Genomic DNA, 24147 nt, shown 5'->3' with positions numbered 1-24147 from the left:
ATAACCAGTATTGGGGCAGATGTGGAGTAAAGGGAGCCCATGTATACTATTACTGAAAACGTCAATTAGTACAGTCATTATGAAGAATACTATGAAGTTCCTCAAAACATAAAAAAAAACCTACCGTAGTATCCATCAACCCCACTGTTGGCCATGTATCCAAAGGAAGTACAATCAGTATGAGAAAGAGACATCTGCACCCCTATGTTCATTGCAGGAATATTTATGATAGTAACGATGTGGAAACATCCTAAATTACCATCAATGGATGAATTACTAAAGAAAATGCAGTATGTACCCAATGGAGTAACATTTATTTGCAACAGCATGCATGACTCTAGAGGACCATATGTGAAGTGCAACAAGCAGGCGCAGAAGACAAGTAATTCATGTATTTCACCGTAGTCTATTTAAATGGTAGACACCCCATTTCCATGGATAGGGTGATTCTAACCTTCTATAAACCTGCTCCCGCCTTTCAGTTAAATCACTATCATAGGCCGGATTAGTGGGCCAGAGAGATGGGGCCTGTGAACATGAGTGAGTCTGGCCCGTACAATCATAATATAATTGGCCTGGAGGGGCCCAGTCTATAATAGTTCCAAATCCATTTTTTCGTAATACCACCGCAGTATCAGCCACACATTCTTCCCAAACTAAGACTTCTGGGTCTTTTGATTCTTTGGGAATTTCCTTGTGGCAAGGTTTTCCCTTAGGCCTAAATTTTAATGATCTTTGATAAGAAGAGTCCTGTAAATTATTTATTTGTGACCCAAGTGACATTCCATTTACCACATGATAAGTCAATCTACTGGTGGGACTGACAGTAAGTACTTCTACCAACCAATTTTGGGTTGTAGGCATTAAGCATCCCAGTGCCTTCCCCAGGCAAATAGGATGATAATGATACCCAATGGAAATGTTTATCATCATTCCTTCTTCTTCAGGTTGGCCAGGGCCACTGTCATCTGTGGGGCCTGGTACCCATGCACTATTATTAGCATATATTTCAATAGGATTTTCCATCCAAGTGACTGCCCGAATTAAGGGTGGGAAAGGCACATAGGCCCAGTAAGTATAATTAGCTGCAGCTGCTTCTGCAGACATAGGGAGACTTACCACTGTTGATACAATCATTAAAGCTGTAAGCAGCATATTCTCTGGAGCTTGTGTTACCCTTGTGTTCATCAGGCTTTTTTCAGCTAACTGTGTCAGCTTCTTTAGTTGGGCCCAGGTCAGCAGCTCCACTTTCTTGGTGGATGGCAACTTCATCTGTTCTTCTGATATCACCATTTTGTTCACCTGGTGAGTTGATGATGCTCGATTGCAGGTTTTCCGTCTCTGCGGAGGCACTTTTCTTTGCATCTCCGATGGGTTCATTATAGAACTTTAAATGTCTAGTGGGTATCCAAACAGGAAGCTGATTTTCTCCTGGTGAAACACAAGCAAAACCTCTCCCCCATGTTATCACCTTCCCTATTTCCCATGTCTTATTTTGATGTCTTTCCACCAGATCAGTTTTCCCTCATGTGGGCTGTTCTTTGTACCTGTAAAATGTTCTGCAGAAGTAGTGGTCTGATTTCTATAAATGTTTAAAAAATTTAAAGTGCAGAGTGCTAGATTAAGTTGCGTCTGGGGAGTGTTATACTCCTTACTCTTTTTTTCCTTTTTTTTTTTTTTTTTTTTTTTTTGGAGACGGAGTCTCGCTCTGTTGCCCAGGCTGGAGTGCAGTGGCCGGATCTCAGCTCACTGCAAGCTCCGCCTCCCGGGTCTACGCCATTCTCCTGCCTCAGCCTCCCGAGTAGCTGGGACTACAGGCGCCCGCCACCTCGCCCGGCTAGTTTTTTTTTGTATTTTTTAGTAGAGACGGGGTTTCACTGTGTTAGCCAGGATGGTCTCGATCTCCTGACCTCGTGATCCGCCTGTCTCGGCCTCCCAAAGTGCTGGGATTACAGGCTTGAGCCACCGCGCCCGGCCTTTTTTTCCTTTTTTTGTTTAACCAATTGAGCTTTGAATGTTCTATTACTTCTTTCAACTATGGCCTATCCTTGGGAATTATAAGGGATTCTTGTATGGTAATTTTCCACTGATTTAAGAATTTTTGAAATGCTTTATTACAGTATCCTGGCCCATTATCTGTTTTAATTTTTTCTGGAACTCCCATGACAGCAAAACAAGATAATATGTGTCTTTTAACATGGGAATTACTTTCTCCTGTCTGGCAGGTTGCCCATATGAAATGTGAATAAGTATCAACTGTCACATGGACAAATGACAGTTTTGCAAATGAAGGTACATGTGTGACATCCATTTGCCATAACGCATTAGGACATAGACCTCTGGGATTAACTCCTACCTCCTGAGTGGGCAGGTGTAGCACTTGACACTGAGGACAGTGTTGTACAATATTTTTTGCCTGTTTCCACGTGATATCAAATTTATTTTTTAATCCTGTTGCATTTACATGAGTCAGGGCATGAAGTTCTTGTGCTTCCATGAAGGCAGATGATACTAGCAAGTCAGCTTGTTCATTTGCCTTAGTTAAAGGCCCTGGTAAATTAGTATGTACTCAAATATCAGTAATATAAAATGAGAAATTTCTTTTTCTTACAGTTTTTTGTAACGGATTAAGCAACTGATTTAACTGATCATCCATACTGTATTTGATTAGGGCTGTCTCGACATCCTTTGTAGCCTGTACTACATATGCAGAATATGAAACAATGTTAATAGGCTGATTAAAATCTTGTAACACTGAAATGACAGCAACCAACTCTGCTCTTTGAGCTGAGTGATCTTGAGTTTCAGTGACCTGTTCTTTTGGCCCGGTGTAAGCAGCTTTTCCATTGCTGGAACCATCAGTAAACACCGTCAGAGCATTTTCTAAAGGTTTATGTCTGGTAATTTTAGGTAAAATCCAAGTAGACAATTTTAAAAACTGGAAGATTTTTGGTTTTGGGTAATGATTGTCAATAATTCCCACAAAATCAGTAAGACCAATCTGCCATGCAGCAGAATTGATAAAGGCCTGTCTAACCTGTTCCTTATTTAAAGAAACAATGATTTTTATCTGGGTCACTTCCACACAATTTTACTATTCGTAGTGTTGTCTGACCAATTAATGTAGCCATTTGATCTAAGTACAATGTAAAAGTCTTAATTGTACTGTGAGGAAGGAAGGACCACTCCACAAGATCTGTGTTTTGAACAATAATACCTGTTGAAGAATTTACAGTAGCAAAAATCAAAAGTTAGAGTGGAGCTAAGTGATCTATTTACTTGTGCAGACCAAATTTTTTCTTCAACTAATTCAATTTCTTTAGATGCCTCTGGAGTTAATGTTCTTTTACTATTCGAGTCCGGATCTCCTCTCAAGATAGAGAACAAGTTTGACATGGCATAAGTAGGGGTGCCTACAGTTGGCCAAATCCAAGTAGTATCTCCTAGCAATTTTTGAAAGTCACTTAATGTTTTTAATGTGTCTTTTCTTATTTCTATTTTTTGTGGTTTAATTTTTCTTTCCTCTGCCTGCATTCCCAAGCAATGGAAAGGAGCGGAGGTTTGAATCTTATCAGATGCTATTGTCAGGCCTGCATTTGCAACCTCTGTCTGCAGAAATGTGTAACAGTCAATTAATGTGTCTCTCATTTCCGCAGCACACAAAATATCATCAACACAATGAATGATGTAACAGTCTGAAAACCCGCCTCTAACTGGCTGAAGAGCTTGAGCTGCAAAAGTCTGACAAATAGTTGGACTATGAAGCATTCCCTGAGGCAAGACTTTCCACTGAAACCTGGTGGCTGGTTCTTTATTATTTATGGCTGGTATAGTAAAAGCAAATTTTTCAAAATCCTGTTTTTCCAGACGAATGGTAAAGAAAGCAATCCTTTAAATCAATTATAATTAAAGGCCAATCTTTGGGGATCATGGCCGGAGAGGGCAGCCCAGGTTGGAGAGGCCCCGTAGGTTGAATTACTGCATTAACGACTCTTAAGTCAGTTAGTATGTGCCGTCTGCCAGATTTTTTCTGAAATATAAACACAGGAGAATTCCAAGGTGAAAATGAAGGCTCAGTACATCCCTTTTCTAATTGTTCCTTTGCTGATAATGTAAAGCCTCCAGCTTTTGTTTTGGTAGTGGCCACTGATTTACCCACACAGGCTTTTCTGTTTTCCAAGTTAATGGAATGGGTTTTGGAGGCTCTACAGTGGCCACTCCTAAAAAGGATGCCATATTCCTTTTCTTTCTGAATTTCCCTCAGCCTCAATTGGGACTTTAATGCCTTCTCCATTCTTCCCTAGTCCTTTGCCAGGTTGATATCCCATTTTAGCCATGATTCTTTGACTGGTGGGCTGTATAGGGAGACTGGAATAGTAATCTCTGCATGCCACTGTTGTAACAAGTCTCAGCCCCATAAATTAATTGGAATATAAGTAATTGTAGGCTAGACTGTACTCTCTTGATTATCAGGTCCTAGACAATGTAAAATCATGGCACTATGATACACTTCTGAGGCGGTGCCCACACTGACAAGTTCTGTAACAGGCTTTTGTTTAGGCCAATTTTTTGGCCATTGATTTAAAGCAGTAATAGAAACATCAGCCCCAGTATCCACTAATTCTTCAGCTGCTTTCCCTGAATAGTGACTGTGCACACAGGTCTATTCTCTGAGACCTGACTAGCCTAGTAAGCAGCTTTTTCCAGCAGGAGTGGTACTTCCAAACCCTTCTATTCTTTTTGTTTTGCTATCCCCAATTTTAATATAAGGCGAAAGCAGTAATTGAGCAAGTCTATCGCCTGGATTGGCACTCCAGGGCACAGTGGAGCTGATCACTAACTGAATTTCCCCTTTATAATCTGAATCAATTACCCCAGTACGAATTCGGACTCCCTTCAGATTTAGACTTGATCTTCCTAAAATAAGGCCTACCGTCCCTTCTGGCAGTGGGCCATATACCCCTGTAGGAATCTTTTGTGGGGGCTCTCCAGGGAGCAAAGAAACCCTTTGAGTAGAACATAAATCTCCTGCTGCGCTGCCTGCTGTGGCAGGGGACAGCAGTTGTATTGTTGTAATTGGCTGACTCCCTGAGATGGTGATATTTGCTGTGGGGGTTGTGGTCCCTGAAAACCCTGAGGAACAAACGGCTGAATCAGAAACACCCCACTTTGTTGCAGGACCTGAGGCTGGCCCCTCTTCCCGTTCCAACAACGGTTGCCCATTTTTATCAAATTTAGAATGACATTCCTTAGCCCAATGTTTTCCTTCTCCACATCTTGGACATAGGTCAGGTGGCTCTTTATTTTAACTCTGTTTATTTAAGACTGGTCAATTCTTTTTTAGATGACCAATTTGACCACAATTATAACATTTTCCCCCAAACGTTCTAACTTGTCCTCCTAAAGCAATGCCTGTAATTGCTTGAGCCATTAGAATTGCCTTTTGCATAGCTCCTACAATCCCATCACAAGCCTTCACATATTCTGTAATTACATCAACTCCTGCTGGAACTTTTCCTCTTAATGGTTTTATGGCCGATTGAAATTCTGGATTTGCATTTTGATAAGCCATTATTTCTACAACAACTTTTCGGGCATTATCATCTGCAATAGAATTTTGAACGGCATCTTGCAACCTTGCTACAAAGTCTGGATGTGGCTCTTTAGAGCCTCGTCTGATTGAATTAAAAGAAGGGCAGGTGGTTCCTGGGTCCTGAATTTTTTCCCAGGCCCTGAGGCACATAGCCCTTAGTTGTTCAGTAGCCTCATTCTGCATTACTGATTGTTGGTTAATAGTGCTCCAATTTGGACCTGTTCCTAGCAATTGGTCTGCATCTATATTAACAACAGGATAAGTGACCTGATTTTTCCGTACCTGTTCTTGTACTCCATCCATCCACCGGGTTTTAAACTGTAGAAACTGAGAGGGTGAAATGGAAGATTTAGCCAAAATTTCCCAATCATAAGGAATAAGTCTATTTCCATGAGCAATGGAATCTAATAATGTTCTCATATAAGGAGAGTTGAGTCCATGTTGTTTAACTCCTTCCTTCATATCTTTTAACATTTTCATGGTGAAAGATTCATATCTAGGCTCAGTTCGGGCAGACGCTCCTGCTTGACTCCCTTTCCCGGCCGGTATCTGTTGTAAAGTTACCGAGTACTGCCATGCCTCCAGATCTCCCTGTTTTCCGGCAGTATTAATGGTTTCATGCAGTGTACTACCTTGTCCACTAGGGGGTGCTGTAGGATCAAACGCCGTCGCCGTGGGTTGCTGATACAGTGCCTTGCTATTTGGCACAGGACACACCGCCTGAGATCTATACTGAACCTCTGGAGGCGGCCGATACTGAAATTCGGCTGGCGGCCAGTATTGATAACCTACCAGTGGTTGGGTTTTATTTTCTACCGACTGATATTGTGGATACTGTGTCCGGACGGGCATTGCTGGGATAGAAACTCTATCCTTTTCTACTTGATATTCTCTCGGGGTTTGTACTTGTCTAAACTGCATTTGAGATTTTAATGTCACAGGCATCTGAACTGCGGGAGGAGGAGTCGATGGCCATCGTGGTTTCGACTCTGATGGCCCAAATAATTCTGGACCTCCTTCCCTCAATTTTGATGATTCAGGATATATCACCTCCTGTAATTGATTATAGTCAACATTTTGCATTGATCAAGCCATCACCGGCTCTGCTACATTTTTACAATGTGAAATTTCCGTTCCTTTCTTGAACTCTGTCCCTGCCTCTTCACAATCTATTACACAGCTTTTAGGGGCATCAGAAACTGAAACGCTATCTTCTTCTATTTGAAATGGTACTAAAGTTGCTTTAATGATGGCCCAATCATTCCATACTGTAAGTGGGATGATTTTACCTTCTCTACTTGCTTGTTTTAATTCTTTGCCAATTTGTTCCCAATCTTTTAGATCTAAAGTTCCCTGTTCTGGAAACCATGGGTAGAATTGTTCTATTGTGTGAAATAGCGTAATTAGATTTTCTGTAGAAGCTTTAACTCCCCCTCTTCCTAAGAGAACTTTAATGAAGCTGAGACAAGAGGCACATTTACTTTCAGTTCGCCCCATTGTTACCCTGGATTCCCCTGAGTGCACAAGCTTACCGCAAGGCTCACCGTGGACATACTCGGGAATCTCTCGTCGACTGTCCTCAATGCTCACGTTCTTAGCGTACCTTCACCCTAGAGAAAGGCACCCACATTCGGTGACAGATGAAGGGGTGGCTTGCCCCTCCACACCTGTGGGTATATCTCATCAGGTGTGATGAATGACTGAGAAAAGAAATAAGACACAGAGACAAAGTATAGAGAAACAACAGTGGGCCCAGGAGATCGATACTCAGCATACGGAGGACCTGCACCAGCACCGGTCTCTGAGTTCCCTCAGTCTTTATTATTATTTTCATTATCTCAGCAAGAGAAATGTGGTAGGAGAGCAGGGTGATAATAAGAAGAAGGTCAGCAAAAAAAATGTGAGCAAAAGAATCAATGTCATAATTAAGTTCAAGGGGAGGTACTATGCCTGGATGCGCACATAGGCCAGATTTGTGTTTCCTTCTTGCCCAAACATCTCAGTGGAGTAAAGAATAACAAAGCAGCATTGCTGCCAACATGTCTCATCTCCCGCCATAGGGCGGCTTTTCTCCTATCTCAGAAGTGAAGAAATGTACAATCGGGGTTTATACCTAGACATTCGGTTCCCAGGGGCAGGCAGGAGACAGTGACCTTCCTCTAACTCAACTGCAAGAGGTTTTCCTCTTTCACTAATCCACCTCGGCACAGACCCTTTACGGGTGTCGGGCTGGGGGATGGGCAGGTCTTTCTCATCCCACGAGGCCATATTTCAGACTATCACATGGGGAGAAACCTTGGATAATACCCAGCTTTCCAAGGCAGAAGTCCCTGCAGCTTTTCACAGTACATTGTGCCTCTGGTTTATTGAGACTAGAGAATGGCGAAGACTTTTATCAGGCATACTGCTTGTAAGCATTTTGTTAACAAGGCATGTCCTGCACAGCCCTTAAACCTTGATTCCATACAACACATGTTTTTGTGAGCTCAAAGTTGGGGCAGAGTGGCTGGGGCAAAGTTACAAATTAACCTCATCTTAGCAAAGCAATTGTTCAAGGTACAGGTCAAAATGGAATTTCTTATGTCTTTCCTTTCTACGTAGATACAGTAATGGTCTGATCTCTCTTTTCCCTACATGAGTGTTTTTGTGTTTAGAGAATAATATTTATATTATAAATATATAGCCATATGTTAGGCTCTTCAACCTCAACTTGAACTTAAGTGGAGCCCATTCATTAGGAATAAAGTCCCTGTACTTGAAGATTTCATAAATTAATAATTATCTTTTTTCAGTCTCCTTTCCTCCCTCTTTCTTTCTCTCGCATACACTGACAAACACGCAGGTGCTATAACTAATTACCTGATATATTAAAGCAAATTGGTTCTTTTGCAACTTAACCAGTTTAGCTGTTGTTCATGTTGTTGTAAGATTAAGAACATGTTTCTCAGCTGTGTGCTTCTCTAAGCTGGGCAGCAGCTTTATTTGAAATACACAGAAACTGAAAATCTAAATATTAATCAGCAGCTTTATCAGTAAACAAATTGTGGAAAAGTCGTTTATTGGAATAGTACCTACTACTGCAATCAATTAGTGTTGGATACGATCAACAGCGTGGTTCAGTTCACAAGTACATATGATGAGTATAATTAATCAAATCACATACATGTGATTATGTTTTATAAACTGTACACAGTGAATACTCATTGCAAGTTACATAGAAAAGATCCCTAACTGACTTCTCAATGGTAAGAGGAGGGAAGGTGAAGGAAGGGGAAATTGCAGGAGAAAAAGAGAAAATTGTGAGGTGAATTGGTTTGTTTTCTCTGTGAATGGTGATGATTATGTCAGTATTTGTCAAATTGAGAACATATTAGGTGAAGATTATAATTTGCCAATATTACCTTATTAAAAATAAAAGTATAATTTTGTAGAAAAAGACTGAGAGAGAAAAATAATACAAGAAAAGCCATAGACTTCTGAATACACATGCAAATTAATCCTCAGTTTTTCTGTATTGTTTAGAAAAACACTAAGATACAACCAAATTATATCATGATATCATTATATTAAGAAGATTTTGTAGACCTCACTGGAAATTTCTTGCTGTGTCCTAGAGTTAATTTAGGGAGCAGTTGGATCCAGCCCTGAGAAACACAGGCCAAACACTGAGAATAGCTCTTACCAGATTGAGCTCTTAGACATGTCACATGACCCCTCCATGCTTGGGGGTTTACATTCATATCTGTAAATGAAGGAAAATTTGACTCTCACGGAGCATAATTCATGTGCATCTAAAAGTAGACATGTCAATGAGAATTAATTATTTATGACATATAATCACTCACATCCACTCTGGGACACAGCCCACTCTGAGGCATCCCTTCCAGAACTCACTATATAGTAGGAGACATGCAAATGGGGTCCCTCCCATTGCTGATGAAAAGCAGCCCAGCCCTGACCCTGCAGCTCTGGGAGAGGAGCCCCAGCCCCGGGATTCCCAGGCGTTTCCACTCAGTGATCAGCACTAAACACAGAGGACTCACCATGGAGTTTGGGCTGAGCTGGATTTTCCTTGTTGCTATTCTAAAAGGTGATTCATGGAGAAATAGATTGGGTGTGAATGGACATGAGTGAGAGAAACAGTGGATATGTGTGGCGGTTTCTGACCTTGGTGTTTCTGTGTTTGCAGGTGTCCAGTGTGAGGTGCAGCTGGTGGAGTCTGGGGGAGGCTTGGTGCAGCCTGGGGGGTCCCTGAGACTCTCCTGTGCAGCCTCTGGATTCACCTTCAGTAACTACTACATGCACTGGGTCCGCCAGGCTCAAGGGAAAGGGCTAGAGTGGGTAGGTTTAATAAAAAACAAAGCTAACAGTTACACGACAGAATATGCTGCGGCTGTGAAAGGCAGATTCACCATCTCAAGAGATGATTCAAAGAACACGCTGTATCTGCAAATGAGCAGCCTGAAAACCGAGGACACAGCCCTGTATTACTGTACTAAACACAGTGAGGGGAGGTCAGTGTGAGCCCAGACACAAACCTCTTTGCAGGGGTGCGCGTGGCCACCGGGGGGCGCCCGGGACCCACTGAAGATAGGACAGGTCCCAGGTAGCTGAAGAGCAGTCCATCCCCCAACACAGGTCTTCCGCTGTGCCTGCGGTCAACTCCTGCATGGGAAAATGTTTTGATTTCTGGCACTGTAAACCCATGTTTTTCTGCTTTGAACTTCATATAAATGGAATCTAACAGACTTTTTTTTTTTGGTCATGGCTACTTTTGCTATATTTGAGGTTAATTCATGCAAGTTAATGTATAAAATTAGATCAACATATTGTCATTTATTCAATTAATGAACTGACTCTGATATGAAACCTCAAAGTTTTCATCTATATATGGAGACAGAGAGAAAGGACAGAGATTTTTTATCTGAGTCAGCCCATTAAGTAAATAAATGACAATACATTGATCTGTTTTTCTGTTGATGGACTTTAAATTTGTTTCCAGTTTATGAATACTGTAAGCAAAGCTGTTGCAAGTATCTTAATGTAAGTTTTTCTATGTTCTCTCATTTTTATTGGGAAAATATGAAGTATGCATTTCTTTATTATAAGTTTAATTTTTTTCACTTGTATTGAGGTATAATAGAACATTTTTAAAAAGTATATATTTAAGGTGCTCCACTTGATGTTTTGATGTGTTGTTGGTCCGTTCTCACATGGCTAAAAAGAAATGCCTGAGACTCAGAAATTAAAAAAAATAAAAAGATATTTAATTGGCTCACAGTTTTGCAGGCTGTACAGGAAGTGCAGTGGCTTCTCCTTCGGGGAGAATCAGGAAAGTTAGAATCATGGCAGAAGACAAAGAGGGGCAGGCACATCACATGACCAGAGCGGAAGCCACAGGAAGTGGGGGAGGTCTACACACTGTTAGACACCCAGATCTTGTGAGAACCCACGCACTGTAATGAGAACAGCACCAGGAGTTGGTGCTGAACCATTCATGAAAGACCCACCCCATGACCCAGTCACCTCCCACCAGGTCCCACTTTCAGGATTGAGGATTATAATACAACATGAGATTTGGTCCAGGACACAGATCCAAACCATATCAGATACACATTGAAAAATGCTCATCATGGTTGGGGTAATCTGTATATCTATCATCTCATAGAACTACCATTTTATTTTTACTGTGTGTGTGTGTATGTGTCTTATGAGAACACCTAAGATCTACCCTTTTAGCAAATCTCATTTTTACAATACAGTATTAATTATAGGAACATTGTTGTATATTAGATCTCCAGGACTCATTCACCCTGCACAACTGAAACTCTGTAACCTTTGACCAGCATCACCCGATTTCCCTCTCACAGGCCTGGGACCCCACTATCCTACCCTCTGCTTTCAAGAACTTGGATAGTTTAGATCCCACATGTAAATGAGGTCATGAAGCATTTGTCTTTCTGCATCTGGCTTATTCCACTTAGCATCATGTCCTCCAGGCCCATCCATGTTGTTGCAAATGTCAGAATTTCCTTGTTTTCAAAGCCAAATAAAATTCCTATTTAAGTATACACATTTTCTTTATACATTCATCCAATTTACAGTCATTAATTTATTTTACAAATCCACACTGTTATTTATAATCTTGGAATAAATATGTCTTTGGCAAAATAATTTTATTTCCCTTGAATATATAACAAGAAGTGGAATCAGCAGATGACATGATAGCTTTATTTTCAACTTGTAATCAATCACACCACAAAATGTTCCCTTTTTCCCACATTCTTGCTAACATTTGTTGTCTTTTTCATTTCTGATAATAGCCATATTAACTTGTGTGAGGTGATATCGCATTGTGCTTTTGATTTGAATTCCCCTGATAATGAGAAATGTTGAGAGCCTTTTCATTTACTATTAGCTATGTGTTTGTCTTCTGAAAAAAAATCTATCCAGGTTTTTGCCCTTTTTTAATCAGGTCATTTGCTATTTGCTATTGAGTTGTATGGTTTATTTATACATTTGGATAGAACTTCTTGTCAGATACATAATTGCATATAGTTTTTCCTGTGCTTTGGTATTAAATTCAAAGAAATCAGTTCCGAATCAATGGCAGGAAGATTTTTTTTTCCTCCTTGTCATTTATGAGTTTATGTTTTCAGGTATTATACCCATTATTAGTTGATTTTTATATGGAGTTAGAGAAGGCTTAATTTTATTTCTTTTGCATATGGATGCCTGGTTGTTACACCATTATTGAAAAGACTGTCTTTCCTCTACTGTGTGTCCTTGGCACACAAAATCAGGAAGAGACACAATGACAAAAGAAAATATCAGATGAATATTCCTGATGAACATAGACCTAAAAGTCCTCAACAAAATACTAGCAAATGGAATCCAGAAGCACTTTAAAATACAATATATCATGATCAACTGGGCTTTACCCCTGGGATGCAAGGCTCGTTCAATATCCACAGTGACGGTGATTCACCATATACACAGAATAAACACAAAAACCATATGATTACGTCAATAGATGCTGAGAAAGCTTTTGATAGGATCCAATATCCACTCATGATAAAAACCCTCAACAGACTAGCCATCAAAGAATCATACGTCAGAATAGTAAGAGCCATCTATGACAAACCCACAGTCAACATCATACTAAGTGAGCCAATTAAAACACTTGTCTTTATAAATTGCCCAGTCTCAGGTGTTTCTTTACAGTGTGAGAATGGACTCATACAGGATCCAAATAGGAGAGGAAGTCAATCCGTCCGTCTTTGCTGATGATACAATTCTACACCGAGAAAATCCTAAAAACTCTGCCGAAATAATTCTAGAATAAACAACTTTATTAAAGTGTCAGGATACAAAATCAAGGGATAAAAATTACCAGCATTTCTAAACCCCAACCACATCCAAGCTGAGAGTAAAATCAAGAACACAATCCTATCCCACTTACAATATCCACAAAGAAAATGAAATGCCTGAGAATACAGATAATAAAAAAGGTGAAAGATCCCTACAAGGGGAACTACAAAACATAGCTGAAATAAATCATAAATGACACAGATAAATGGGAAAACATTTCATGCTCATGGATTGGAAGAATTAATATTGTAAAAATTGTCATACTGCCCAAAGGAATTCATGGATTCAATGCTATTTACATAAAACTATCACCATCGTTCTTCACAGAATCAGAAAAAAAACTAATTGAAAATTTATATGGAACCAAAAAAGATCCTGAATGGCTAAAGCAATGCTAAGCAAAAGGAACAATGCCAGAGGCATCATGATACCGACTTTACACCGTAATGTCGTGGTAACAAAACCAGCTTGGTACTGGTACAAGAGCAGACATGCAGAAAAAAATTGATCAAAATAGAAAACAGAAATATAACAATTTAGTATTTTTTTAAGGGTGGCGAAAACAAGCAACTGGGAAGAAACACTCTATATTCAGTAAATGGTGCCTGGATAAGTGCATTCTGACACACATGCAGAATGCAAGAGTGAAGGAGGCTGGGTAGCTTCTACCTAGATTTCAGATGTGTAGAGAGCCCTGCATGCCCAGGAACAAGCCTGCTGCAGAAGTGGAGCCACCACAGACAGCCTTCACTAGGACAGTGTTGAAGATGGGGAAAGATGGAGTTGGAACCCCCATTCAGAGTCCCCACTAGGGCACTTCGTAGTAGAGCTGTGGGAATGCAGCCACACCCTCAAGATTCCAGAATGGTAGAGCCAAAGGCAGCTTGCACCTCAGCCTGGAAAAGCTTCTGGCACTTGACTCTAACCTGTGAAAGCAGCACCATGGGCTGTGCCCAGCTATAGGGATGAGATGCCTGAGGTTATTGGGACTGCCTTTGTCCCAGTGTGCTCTGGTTGAAGAACATAAAGTCAAGTGAGATTATTTTGTAGCTTTAAGATTTAATATCTGCCCTAACAGGCTTTAGGTGTGTGTGTGGGGGTGGGGTGCTGTTGGCCATCCCTTTCACCAATTTATTCCTTTTGTGTTGACAATATTTACCCAATGCCTGTGGCACTGTTGCACCTTGGAAGTAAATAATTATTTAAAACATTTTGCAAGCTCACAGCTTGGGGGAAGTTACCTTAAGGCTCACATGAGACTTTGGAACTTTCAGGTTGAGGTTGACCAAGTTAAGACTTTTGGGAACTATATATATTTTTTAAAAAGATGATTTTGCAGCCTAAGAAGGACATAAGATCAGGGGACACAAGAGTGAAATGATACAGCTTAGATGATTGTTGCCTGCAAATCTCATGGTGAAATGTGATCCACAGTGTTGGAGTTGGGGCATACTGGGAGGTTTTGGGTCATGGGGAAAGATCTTTCAGGAATGTCTTGGTATCTACCCCGTGGCCATTAGTGAATTATTTCTGTATTAGGTAGTTTGCGATCCAATTATTAAAAAGGGTCTGGCAATCCTCCAAATCTCTCATGTCTCCTGTCTTACCATGTGACACAGCCTGCTTCCTCTTTCCCCTCCACCATGATTGTAAGCTCCCTGAGGCCCTCACAAGAAGCGGATGCTGGTGCCATGCTTCTCACACAGCCTGCAGAACTGTCAGCCAAAGAAGCCTCTTTTTTATAAATAACTTGGCTTCAGATATTAATTTATAGCAATGCAAAATGAACTAATACACTGCCCAAAGCAATATACAGGTTCAATGAAATTTCTATCAAGTAACCAACATAATTGATTACATATATTTTTTTAAATCCTAAAATGTATATGGAATCAAAAAAGAGCCTGAATAGCAAAATAAATCATAAGAAAAAGGAACAAACCTGGAAGCACCACATTCCCTGACTTCAAATTACACTACACAGATATAGTAAGAAAGACAGTATGGTACTGTTACAGAAAAAGAGTGATGTTATAGAATACAGAGCACAGAAATAAAGCCGAATACCTACAACCCATTGTTCTTTGAGAAAAATGACAAAAAATATACACTGGAGAAACAACCCTCTATTCAGTAAGTGGTGCTGGGAGAATTGGACAGCCACATGTAGAAGAATAAAACCAGACTTCCATCTTACCATAGAAAACAATTAACTGAATATGGATTCAATATTTAAATGTATTAACTGAATCTATAAAAATACTTGAAGAAAATATAGGGGACAGTTCTCGGGACATTGGCCTAGGTAAACAAAATATGACTAAGATTTCAAAAGGAAATGCAATGAAAAAAAGTAGACAAACAGGACTCAACTGAACTAAAGATCTTCTGCAAAGAAAAAGAAATAACTTGGTGAACAAACAGCCTGCAGAATTGTAGAAAGTATCATCTCACATCAGTTAAGATGGCTGTTGTCAAAAAAGAAAAACATGCTAACAAATGCTGGTAAGGACACAGAGAAAAGAAAACTCGTATGCATTGCTGGAGTGAATGTAAACTAGTACAGTCACTGTGAAGAGCAGTGTGGAGGTGCCTCAAAAGTACAAACAGAACTAACAAATGATCCATCAGTTCCACTACTGCATTTTTTTTATATATATACTTTAAAATCTGGGATACATGTGCAGAACATGCAAATTTGTTACACAGGTATACAGGTGCCATAGTGGTTTGATGTACCCATCAACCTGTCATCTGCATTAGGTATTCCTCTAATTCTACCCTTCCCCTTGGCCCCCACCCCCACCTTCTGATATGCCCCAGTGTGTGATGTTCACCTCCCTGTGTCCATGTGTTCTCATTGTTCAACTCCCTCTTATGAATGAGAACATACGGTGTTTGGTTTTTTGTTCTTGTGATAGTTTGCTGAGAATGATGGTTTCCACATTTTCTCCAGCATCTGTTGTTTCCTGACTTTTGTAATGATTGCCATTCTAACTGGTGTGAGATGGTATCTTATTGTGGTTTTGATTTGCATTTGTCTAATGACCAGTGATGGTGAACTTTTTTCATATGTTTGTTGGCTGCATAAATGTCTTCTTTTAAGAAGTGTCTGTTCATATCTTTTGCCACCTTTTTTGGGGGTTGTTGGGTTTTTTCTTATAAATTTGTTTAAGTTATTTGTAGATTCTGGATATTAGTCCTTTGTCAGATGGATAGATTGCAAAAATTTTCTCCCATTCTGTAGGTTGCCTGTTCACTCTGATGGTAGTTTCTTTTGTTGTGCAGAGACTCTTTATTTTAATTAGATCCCATTTGTCAATTTTGGCTTTTGTTGCCATTGCTTTTTGTGTTTTAGTCATGAAGTCTTTGCCCATGCCTATGTCCTGAATGGTATTGCCCATGTTTTCTTCTAGGGTTTTTATGGTTTTAGGTCTTATGTTTAAGTCTTTAATCCACCTTGAGTTAATTTTTGTGTAAGGTGTAAGGAAGGAGTCCAGTTACTGTTTTCTGCATATTGCTTGCCAGTTTTCCCAACACCATTTATTAAATAGGGAATTATTTCAGCGTTGCTTGTTTTTGTCAGGTTTGTCAAAGATCAGATGGTTGTAGATGTGTGGCATTATTTCTGAGTTCTATGTTCTGTTCCCTTGGTCTATATATCTGTTTTGGTACTAGTACCATGGGATTTTGGCTACTGCAGCTTTGTAGTATAGATTGAAGTCAGATAGCATGATGCCTCCGGCTTTGTTCTTTTTGCTTAGTTGGCTATACAGGCTCTTTTTGGTTCCATATGACATTTAAAGTAGTTTTTTTCTAATTCTATGAAGAATGTCAGTGGTAGCTTGAGGGGATAGCATTGAATCTATAAATTACTTTGGGCAACATGGCCATTTTCACAACACTGGTTTTTCCTATCCATGAACATGGAATATTTTTCCATTTGTTTGTGTCCTCTCTTATTTCCTTGAGCAGTGGTTTGTAATTCTCCTTGAAGAGGTCCTTCACATCCCTCATAAGTTGGATTCCTAGGTATTTAATTATCTTTGTAGCAATTGTGAATGGGAGTTCACTCATGATTTGGCTCTCTGTTTGTCTGTTATTGGTATATAGGAATGCTTGTGATTTTTGCACATTGATTTTGTATCCTGAATCTTTGCTGAAGTTGCTTACTAGCTTAAGGAGATTTTGTGCTGAGACAATGGGGTTTTCTAAATATACAATATACATCTGCAAACAGAGACAATTTGACTTCCTCTCCTCCTATTTGAATACCCTTTATTACTTTGTCTTGCCTGATTGCCCTTGCCAGAACTTTCAATACTATGTTGAATAGGAGTGGTGACAGACGGCATCCTTGTTATGTGCCGGCTTTCCAAGAGAATGCTTCCAGCTTTTGCCCATTCAGTATGATATTGACTGTGGGTTTGTCATAAATAACTCTTATTATTTTGAGATACGTTCCTTTGATACCAAGTTTATTGAGAAGTTTTAGCATGAAGGCTTGTTGAATTTTATCGAAGGCCTTTTCTGCCTCTATTGAGATAATCATGTGGTTTTTGACATTGGTTCTGTTTATGTGATGGATTATGTTTATTGATTTGCATATTAACATATGCCAGCCTTGCATCCCAGGGATGAAGCCGATATGATTGTGGTGGATAAGCTTTTTGATGTGCTGCTGGATTTGGTTTGCCATTGTTTTATTCAGGATTTTCGCATCATTGTTCTTCTGGGATATTGGCCTGAAATTTTCTTTGGTGGTTGTGTCTTATGCAGAGTCTTGACTTTTCCTTTTTTTTTTTTTTTTTTATGGAGTCTCGCTCTGTCGCCCAGGCTGGAGTGCAGTGGCGCGGTCTCAGCTCACTGCAACCTCTGCCTCCTGGGTTCAAGGGATTCTACTACCTCAGCCTCCCGAGCAGCTGGGACTACAGGCGCAAACCACCATGCCAGGGTAATTTTTGTGTTTTTATTAGAGATGGTGTTTCACCATATTGGCCAGGCTGCTCTCAAACTCCTGCCCTAGTGATCCACCTACCTTGGCCTCCCAAAGTGCTGGAATTATAGGCATGAGCCACTGCGCCCGACCAGTGTAATTCTTAATTCTGCAGTGGGAATACAGGAAGTGAGTCTGAGTGGATTTCAGAAGTGTGGGCTCTTTTTTCTTTCCCAGACAGACACATTGGGACAGAAAGATTTCTGTGACTGTCCCCATTTTTGGGAAAAGGGATTCAAGAGAATATGAAAGCTCTTCATGATGTGGTTCTTTAGATATTCATACTGCAACATGTTGACCACACTCGACTTTAAGCAATCCAATATATACTTGTGTTTTTAGTTATACCTTACATTTTACATGCCAGGCTCTGCTTCAGTTCAGCTCATACCCTGGCATTGTTACTCTCTACATGAAATTGCCTCCAGCTAGATTTCAGATTTAATGTTTGTCTTAAAACTTCGAGCATCTATAGTATTAAAAAATTTGCAAAATTCTGCCTTCTCGGCTTGTGTTATTGTTGATGTTATGGTAAAAAAAAAAATAAGTAAAATATATTCTTCATATATGTACATTTCCAAGCTGAGTAGCAGATTTTTTTAGTAAGACCAAGAGTAAGAAAATAAATATTTGTAAGCTGTTTAATAGAAAAACAAATTATTGTAAAATTGTTCACTGAAATAGTACACATCATTTATAATAAATAAATACCTGATACACAGAATAGCAAAGTAAAATATCTAAGTATTTATGTTGAGTAAAATAAGCCAAACAAATAAGAGTATATACTACGTTATTTCATGTTTATACATTCTTATAAGTAAAAATGCATTTAAAGTAATATAATGAAGATCAGTAGTTGCCAGGGGCGATGATAGAAGAAGGGAAGGGGAAAGGAGGAGGAATATTGCAGAACAAGAGGAAATGTTGAGAAGAATTCACTTGTCCACTTTCTTGATAATGATGACAGTTACATCATGTTTATTAATTGTGCATTAATATGTGAAGTTTATTATCTTTCAATTAAGCCTCATAAAATGTATTACAAGCAAACAAATGGAAACCTAGACAGGGAAAGAGTAACCAAAAGATACAAAAATATGTTAAATGTCAGAAGTACCTGAAAATTAGTGTGGCTGGACCCTAGTTCTCTCCATATTTTCAGGTGAGAGCTGGAGTGCGGCAACATCACACATGCTCTTATTACACAAAGTGGGTTCTGAAAACCACACTAAGGACATCCAGCTTTGTACTGAAGTTGGTTTAGGGAGCAGTCAGAGCCGGTGATGAGGAGCACAGGGCCAGATACCGGGGTTCACTCAACCCAGACATGAGCTCCTAGATGCATACAGAGCCCCCTCCATGTGTGGGTTCACTTCTACATCCATAAATGGAGAAAATATTGACTCCTATAGAACATAATTTACACAATTATTTAAACAGGAAATAGATTCATCAGAGCAAAGTGTTTATCACAGCACAATATCATAATAATGTGGCATAATTTCCAAATAACATCATTATCAGCAAACTTCTTCAGAGCATGGTCTTTTTATCTGGGTACAGCCTACTCCTCAAGCGTCGCACCCTAGAGTTCGTTATATATTAGGAGACATGCAAATAGGGTCCTCCTTCTACTGATGAAAACCAACCCAACCCTGACCCTGCAGCTCCGAGAGAGGAGCCTTAGCCCTGGATTCCAAGAACTTCCTCTTGGTGATCAGCCCTGAACACAGATCGCCAACCATGGAGTTTGGACTGAGCTTGGTTTTCCTTGTTGCTATTTTAGAAGGTGATTCATGGAAAACTAGAGAGATCGAGTGTGAGTGCATATGACTGAGAGAAACAGTGGATTTGTGTGGCAGTTTCTGACCAGGATGTCTCTTTGTTTGCAGGTGTCCAGTGTGAGGTGCAGCTGGTGGAGTCTGGGGGAGGCCTGGTCCAGCCTGGCCGGTCCCTGAGACCCTCCTGTGCAGCCTCTGGATTCACCTTCAGTAGTTATGGCATGCACTGGGTCCGCCAGGCTCCGGAAGAGGGGCTGGTGTGGGTTTCATACATTGGTAGTAGTACCATGTACTACGCAGACTCCGTGAAGGGCCGATTCACCATCTCCAGAGACAATGCCAAGAACTCGCTGTATCTGCAAATGAACAGCCTGAGAGCCGAGGACACGGCTGTGTATTACTGTGTGAGAGATACGGTGAGGGGAGGTCAGTGTGAGCCCAGACACAAACCTCCCTGCAGTGATCCCCGGGACCATCAGGGGGCACCCGGGACACTGTGCTTGGGGCTGTCTCCAGGCCCAGTGCAGGTGCTGCTAAGAGCTGGCTTTTCTGTCTTGGTCTGGTGATGCCTCATTGTCAAATTTCCCCGGGGAACTTCTCTAGATTTGTAATTCTGTACTAACATTTCATGTCTCTAAATGCAAAACTTTTTTTCCAATTCTGTTTCTGTTTTGTTTTTTTGTTTGTTGTTGTTGTTGTTACAGAAGGACACATCCTCACCTCCACAGAAACCAGAGTGTCACTCTGGGGTCAACAGGATGAGAGTTCTGAGGATGCCCCCAGAATCTGGAGAGTGTTTTCTATTTAGACTCAGGGCAGAGACCTCCATGGGAATTTCTGATTAGAACAGGCTTTGAGTTCTGATAGGAGCCAAGAGAGAGGCTCACCCAGGGCCAGGGTCCTTAAAACCTTATGGTTTTCATGGCTATCCCCCCTCGTCTTGTAAAACTAGGCATGTCTGACTCAGACTGATTCAGTTGACCCTCTTTCTGCAAATCCATTTTCCTTCTCTGTAGACTTGATTCTCACAGTCTACTTTCTTCTTCTCTTCCCTGAAAACAGAGGATGTGTTTTCTGTAGTGAAATTCCCAGGGCTTGGGTCTGCAGGACCTGGGTAGGCTGAGGGAACTTTCTCACTCACCATTGCCTGGACACTCCTGCTGTCTTCTGTGCATGGAGGCATTTGGAAAATGGGGTGGACATTAGCCAAGAAGGGAATAATACTAGTTTTGTCCAATGGAATACGGATGTAGCGGTGATATTGGGCTTCTCACACTGTCACGTATTTGCACTCTCACCTGTGACTTTGAGGAGAGCTGAGGATGGACACTCCATTGTACCCTGAGCTCTGGGTAACAGTAATTGTAGGATCCGGCTAGGCATGCCGAAGGTCAATACTGCTGGCCATCGGGAAATACGGGTTAGAATTCCTAATCTAGAAGTAACCAGAAAAATGGACACCCAGCAGCCCATGCCACTGCTCTGCCTATGGAGTAGCCATTCTTTATTCTCTTACTTTCCTAACAAACTTGCTTTCATTTTACTTTGTGGATTCACCCGAATTGGGACCCCTTTCTGGTAACATTTGTGTTATTATTGGTTTTCTAAACAGAAAACTCCAAGAAGGGATGAAGATTCCCTGCATTTTTTAATAACTACATCCACCCCTTGGAGAGAAAATGCACAGGGGGTGGAATGAGCCTGGGAAGCTGAAGGCATATGATGGAAGCCTGTGTCTGAGTGAAGGAGAGAGAGAGGGTGGATTGGATGGAAGTTTCTTACATTGCTGTGCTGTGCAAGGAAGATGCAAAATATAATTAAGTCCTGTGCAAGTCAGTGCTACCTCTCAGGGAATCCTCATGACTCCCAGAAATGGCTCTGCTTAGGAATAGCTGTGGAGTCAGTCCTTTCATTGGAGTAGACCACAGGACATGGGCCTCAGCACACGACATGCCACAGATGTCAGAAAGCAGCTGCTGGAAACCTGATCCACCTGCATTTTGCTGCCTGTAGGATGATGGAGGGAGGTGCATTCTCAGAGTCAACGCAGTGTTTGTGGATTTTTATAGAGAACACCTGCTTTTACTGTATTTTATTGGAAAATATATGAACAAGCGTGCACCTGTGAACAATTGTACTTTTCACATTTATTTCCCTTGCATTATTTATTAATTCTACATGAGGCTTTGGCACAGAGTTGAGTTTTTTCATGGGTATTGTTCAAAGGATCGAGAACATGCATTTTCCACTTTCACTAGTTTTTCTTGATGTGCAGACACCTTGAGTAGAGCACATCTGGCCCTTATCCACACTACCTCTTGTGTCCTCTGGGAAAGAGCAGAGATTTGTCTGACTGCAGAATCTGGGGTAGGAGTCTGCACACCTCTGAGCCTGCAGAGAAGCCCAGAGAAGTTTTATGGAGTCAGAGGGCTATCCCATGTAGGGGAACCTCTAGCTTCCCCACTGCCAGAGATTGCTGGTCAGCTGTAATTGAGGGGTTCAGTATTAGAGCACCTGGGAGCCTATCTCAACACAGCTCCGTTATGTAACTTATCACCATTAGACTGCAGGTAATAACTCAATCTTGATTTTTCTGACCTGATTTTCTCATTTATTTGTAAGTTTGGTTATAGAAAATGTTATCTTTTGGTTTATGATTAAAACCTCGGAATTTTTTGAACTTTTCAGGAATAATACCAAATGTGTCCAGTTTGGGGGAAATGTAAATGAATGTCCATGTAATATGTGTGTGTGTGTGTGTGTGTGTGTGTGTGTCTGTGTGTGTGTATGTCAGCCAATTACACCCCAATGAACATAATTGCTTAGTTATACAGTCAAACTACAATGAGATTTGCTGAAAATTGCCTGCAGTGTTGTCTGTGACGCTGACCCTGTCACCTTACTGTGATGAAGCTCAGTGTACAGGCAAGTACGCATGGAAGAGCTAACAGGTTCAGCCCCCAGGACAGGCTGAGCTCCTGAACTGGAGCCAGACATAGGACTGGGCATCTCAGAAGCAGATCCCCCAGCCCTCCTTTATCTGGGCTGCATGGGCAGCAGAGGACCAGCAGGAGATGCTCAGAACTCGCAAAAGGCAGAGCCCCAGTGAGGAGCAAATGCAGCGAGGAACCAGCCAGGGAGCCTCTGACTACCATCAAGGGTTGTCTTATTTGCTTAACAGCATCCAACCCTCAGGAGACCATTCATCATGTTCCTTAGACCTCATGCCCTTCATGTCCCAAAGAAAAACAGACATAAAAATGACTCTGCAGTTAGCTCTTTGAACCTGGGTTATTTTTCTTAGAACGTCATCTTCATCATCAGCATCATGGTCATCATGTCAAATTCAACACGCAAATCTAGTCACTGTAAAGACAGTTTCATGGAGTGATTCATGTAAAATCATGCCATTCTACAGAGAATCTATTTCAGATTCCGAAGGTGGATTAAACTGTTGTATTTAACTGCCAATTGTGAAATTGGTGGAAGTCATTAGACAAAAGGAAAGTCTCTGACCTCTCATGGGGCCATGTTTCTAGAAAATCATTGTGATCCTGAGCCTGAGTGTGACATTCCAAGTGTTCCTGACCCTCCTTCAGATGAGATGCTGGTCTGTGTGTTCTTGACCCTTCCACTGGGGTAGAGTTCTCCTGTTTTCTTCAGTTCTTCCCTCCCACTGCTCTAATGTTCCCTATTGATGTCACCATCTTCCAGATCTGCTGCCATGACCTGCAGATTAAGGCTCTGATTTCATAAGAGAGGGGAGATGCTTCTCAATAGATCAGTGAGTTCCTCATCTCCACATGAGACCACCTCAGCCTGGACATCATTGTTCAAAAAATATCAGCATTTTTGTCAAAGCCAAGTAAGTCTCTAGGAAGTTCCAAACTATCCCACATTTTCCTGTCTTCTTCTCAGTCCTGGAGACTGTTCCAATCTCTGCCCATTACCCAGTTCCAAAGTCGCTTCCACATTTTTGGTTATCTTTTTCAGCAATGTCTCAGTCTACTGGTACCAATTTACTGTATTAGTCTGTTATCATGCTGGTTCCAACACTGGACAATTTACAAAAGAGGTTTATTGGACTTACAGTTCCATGTGACTGGGGAGGCCTCACAATCATGGCAGAAGGTGAAAAGCACATCTGGCATGGTGGCAGGCAGGAGAAGAGAGATCGTGCAGGAAAACTCCCCTTTTATAACCATCAGATCTCGTGAAACTCATTCACTATCACGAGAACAGCACAGGAGAGACCCGCCCCCATATTTCAATCACCTTCCACCAGGTTCCTCCCACGACATGGGGACTGTGGGAGTTACAACTCAAGATGAGATTTGCATGGGGACACAGACAAACCATATCACTGACCCTTCTTCACATCATCTCTCATGACCCCAGGGAAA

The 24147-nt window shown here is 41.0% G+C and overlaps 1 pseudogene and 1 gene segment (V, D, J or C); one reads left to right on the top strand and one right to left on the bottom strand.

Annotated features, from left to right (window-relative positions):
* LOC106995637 (immunoglobulin heavy constant delta-like) overlaps positions 1–24147 on the top strand; it is a 727209-nt gene that overhangs the window by 418371 nt on the left and 284691 nt on the right.
* LOC144329704 (uncharacterized) lies at positions 7188–8011 on the bottom strand (annotated as a pseudogene).

Source organism: Macaca mulatta, chromosome 7, assembly GCF_049350105.2.
Source record: "Macaca mulatta isolate MMU2019108-1 chromosome 7, T2T-MMU8v2.0, whole genome shotgun sequence".
NCBI classification, from domain to species: Eukaryota; Metazoa; Chordata; class Mammalia; order Primates; family Cercopithecidae; genus Macaca; species Macaca mulatta.
This window is presented reverse-complemented; position numbering and strand designations above follow the sequence as displayed.